Source organism: Cyprinodon variegatus, unplaced genomic scaffold (genome assembly GCF_000732505.1).
Source record: "Cyprinodon variegatus isolate N-32 unplaced genomic scaffold, C_variegatus-1.0 Scaffold649, whole genome shotgun sequence".
Classification (NCBI taxonomy): Eukaryota; Metazoa; Chordata; class Actinopteri; order Cyprinodontiformes; family Cyprinodontidae; genus Cyprinodon; species Cyprinodon variegatus.
The window spans coordinates 182,800-187,239 of NW_015151102.1; the positions used below are offsets into that span (position 1 = coordinate 182,800).

Below are 4,440 nucleotides of genomic sequence, written 5' to 3' on the forward strand. Positions count from 1 at the left end.
TGCCTTTTAAGACTTTAAGGACCCGCGGGAACCCTGAGTAAGCAAATGGCACGACTGTTGAATACAGCGAAACTACATCTTGTTTGCTGAATATGAGCAGAAAAATCTGAACATTTGTTCGCATTGCCACTGTGAAATCTAGTCAGTGACCAGATGTTCCTGAGAGCTAAAGTGAAGGAGGCAGCAGAGACAAGCTTCTTTTAATCAAAACTGAAGATAAGAGAAAATAATGTTGACAAAGGATGAAGTGGGGATTGCTCTTAAGTTTGGTTGATGCTTAAGAGATGCAAACAAAAATTTCAAATCTTTTCTTCAAATTTGATCAAGTTTCATTTACTGTTTCTCTCCAAGCCTTTAGTTTGCACACTTTCCACACCACAGTAACTATAAAGTCCTGCACAAAGGAGTCTAAACAAGCAAATTTAATTTTAGTTTGCAAAAAAAGTCCCAAAAGTTTCCAAAGAGAGTGAGCCACTGTATCTGCCTTAAAAGTCAGTGGGCATGTTTCCATTAGTTTTTTTCTAATGTGAGTTTTAAAGCACTGCATCAGAAAAGCTTGATGAAAATGCTGAAATCCAGGGGAAAAAAAGAACTTCCAAAAATTCCTACAAAGGTTTTTACCCTCACTTGATCTGTTTTTTTGGATTTTGAGAAAAAGGGATTGAGGCTTAAAGTGGGACTAATCAGCTGTTTCTGCTGTTGGCAGCTTCCGAGATGTTCCTATTATGAGTGTAGACATGGCTGTAAGCAATATCTCATTTATTAAATCTTTCCTCCATCACCAATCTGTGGTTGCGGCAAGATTGGGGCCCCTGCTTCCTGTTTATTACAGCCACGCAGGACAACGTACTCTGATTGCGTTACGTTTTGTGTCACTTGGTTAATTTGCTTTAAACCAAATGAAAACTAAACTGCAATTTCACCTCATCTATTTTTCAAAACTTTTAAGTTTCCCTAAAATTCGCCTTTCAGTTGGAAGGAAACGCTGCTAAGATTCAAAGTGACCTAGAATTTATTCACTACCTGCTACACGGGTATTCAATAAAAAAGGATCCAACAGCAAGAGGCTGCTCAGCTGCATTGATCTAACTGGTGACTGTAATGATATTTATAAAAGGACAATTAACAGGCAGCTCTTTAATTATGGTAAAAAATTTAACAGTTTATTTTATGTTGTTGGCCTTGGCAGAGGTTAAGAGTTTCCAAATAATGCCATCACTATGAACCTAGATGAATGAAAAAGATAAAGCAATGTAATAAATCTAATGAGATTGGAAAATTTGATTTACGTTCTAGGTTTTGTTTTTGTTTGTTTTATTTTATTTTGGTGGGGGTTGTTTTTTAATCAATAATTCAACTCTGTTAAAGTGATGAATTAACAATATACAAATTTTGCCCTAACATGATGTTTTTTGTCTTATTAGAACATAATTTGTACTTTTATTTGGTTTCTGCAGAGTTACCGTTTTCAGCTCTGTTACTACCTACTGAATGAATTCAATGTTGCATCGGTAGACTTGACCAAAATTTCTCGGACATAATCAACAGCAGGTTAGATGTAAAAACATAACCTGAAATAATAAAAAAACAAAAAACAAAACAGGCATCAGTGGATTCTAAAACCACAAACAGCATTACCTCTGTCCAGGAAACAAATGCAAAGAGCATCCTACAAAATCATGAACAAATCATTACTTTCCAGTAAAACCAGTCATATAAAGGGATTATGTCATGAAATATTAACTTTTTGACCTTATAACTATATTATGATGCTTTTTCTTCATAGAACCATGCCTAAAACTGTATTTCACTTCATTTATGTATGTCTAAGTAATCCCCATGAGTTCTGAGGCCATTACTATTTAATGCAGGGCAATAATTAAGAATAAAAGAATTCTAAAGGATTGTGCAACTGCGAAAGTGCTTTTAAACATTTACCAAATATGGATTTATATTTTTGAATAAAAAGCAAAGAGACAATTTAACAGAATGGAATACTGTTAAACTAATGTAAAAACATCAACATTTAGCAAATGCTTAAGTGAAACAATGGCAACATACCTAGAGAGTACAGTCAATGTTGCATTTTGTTTTTTTATATATATATATTTTTATTAACTTCTTTTTTAGCTGGGCTATCATGCAAACCTTAAAACAGTAGAAAAACATAGATAGCTAAAGATGGCAAAGTTAATCTAATTAGAAGCTAAACCTTAAATGCACAACGGAGCGTTATTCCAGATCCTTCCTCCCAGCAGCTGTAAGACAATATAACCATCACCATTTCCAACAACCTCAATAAGTTGTTACATGCATGCTGATTTTTGCAGTTTCTGTCTTAGTCAGGTAAATAACATGCTGCGCTCATTTTGCACATCTCTGATGTTGCTGCTATTTCTTAAATATCCATTAGTGTAAAAAAAAATGTCGACAGCTGTATATTGGTGATTTATTCTCCAGGTGCATAGTATTTTAATTGTAAAACACTGTACAGTATTTTATTTAATTTTTTTTTAACTCTTCACCATTATGATATTTTTATACACTTTTCTAAGGTCCACACTTGTATGACCACTTTTGCTATAATCTTTTCGCTGCTTTAACGCCAGATTTTGCACATTGTGGGACAATAAAGGGATTTTCTATTCTATAATTATTATCAGAAGTTTGTATTTGTATCCGAAACCATTTAAAAAATATAGCTTAGTTTAGTGAAAAAACCTCTACACGACCCTTATAATCCCTACTTTTCCAAGCCAAGTTGTTTATGTTGGATAAGAGGACATGTTGGATAGGAGGACAGTACTTAGGTTGTCGGCTTCCGATTGGTCAAAAGTCAATTGCGTCACATTCTTTCACCAACCAATCAAATCGGAGAGGGTCGCTTTTCAGCCAATACGAATAATTGAAATACGTTTCTATGAAGCGCTTTAAACCGAAGAGGAACAGAAATGGGACAGCTGGGAGTTCTGGGCAGAACAATGCAAAACTAAACAATGACGGGTTAGCCCAACTGTCCTTCGTCACTCACACGGCTTTAAACTATCCAAATCTTAGATAAACTAAACTATTCTAACGTTATAGTTGCGAAAGGGCCTAAAACACCAACGGCGAGGATCACAAATAAAAGAAAGAATTGTTGAATGAGCACCAGTTTTATCTAAGCTCACTATACGACTTAAAAAATAATAACTTCCCTAATCAACTTGTCAATTCACCATTACATTTACGTAAATAAAAACGAGCGTTTTCTAAGAATACGATTTCGAAAATACTTCAGTAGCACATCGGTAATACATTATTTTCTTGTTTGTCACTTTAAGCATTTATTTAAGAGCTTTTCCCGAGACCACCAAGACAGTATATTAAGCATTTACTCTGTGAGATGCTAACCCATGTGTAGTTTATCATACGGACGGACGCTTAGTGAGCTAAACCAAAGGATGATGTCAGCGCTTTCGATGAAGCAGGTTCAACCATCATCCCTTACCAAGCTAGATTGTTAGTTCGTATGCTAAGATTTCCTCTAGCGACTAAAAATGAATCCTTAAGTTGTGAAACGTGTTTAAAACTACACGCTAAACTTACCCACGCCGATCGGTCCTCCTTCGCTCCCTCCCTCCGACTCCCAAAACACCGAGGTGTATCCTTCCGCCGAGGGCACCCTCCCGCTTCCCAACAGCGATATTTCAACAAAATTTTCCCGCTAAATAACCCAAAGAGACCCTAAAAATATCTGGCTTCTTACAATTATCACATTAGACTATTAACTGATGCCTGAAAGGACCGTCGGCCTTTGGAAATTACATCTGCTTCGTTAAAACTAAGCAAATCCTTATGAACGTTTCCCCTTGAGACGCCATTGCAGCTAGCCTTTAGCTAGCGCGTAATGACTGGGATTCCTAATGAAATGCTTTTCTGACACAACGCGAATGTTAAAAATATACATATTTTATCCAAACTTCCTGATAATAATAATATCGAAAGAAGAAAATATTGCAATTTATAAGAACACAATTAAGTCGGACCTGTTTGAAACGCAAAAATCGGACACTTCATTTGATCGAAGGCCACAGGCGCAGATGAAAACAATTGTTTTAACGTTTTATGCGCTTCGTCCAATTGAACTCAATTCCATCCAGTCCACCTCTCCATAATGTTAATATCTTGTATACTTTTTGTAACGTTAGAATCGGACTTTTATGTATTCATTTTAGATAGATTTAGTCATTAATGCAAAAAGTAGTACCTAACAGTGACGTGGCCAGGAATGATAAACCTTTGTGTTTTGGGGGCGGGGGCCATAGATATCCATAATAAAGGCTAGATCATAGATATCCATAATAAAGTTATGGATATCTATGGCGGGGGCTACCTTGGTACATTTAATGGCCGAAAGCATTACCCAGTTTTTCTTCACAAAACAGCTAAAATCAGTCA

The 4,440-nt window shown here is 35.9% G+C and overlaps 1 protein-coding gene across 1 annotated transcript in view; it reads right to left on the bottom strand.

Annotated features, from left to right (window-relative positions):
• The window catches only part of dnmt3b (DNA (cytosine-5-)-methyltransferase 3 beta), a 39,832-nt gene extending 36,030 nt beyond the window's left edge, over positions 1 to 3,802 (bottom strand). The window contains exon 1 of the mRNA XM_015393577.1: positions 3,589 to 3,802. The gene's annotated coding sequence lies outside the window, so the exon portion shown is untranslated. The remainder of the gene's footprint in view (positions 1 to 3,588) is intronic.
• Between the last annotated feature and the right edge of the window lie 638 nt (positions 3,803 to 4,440).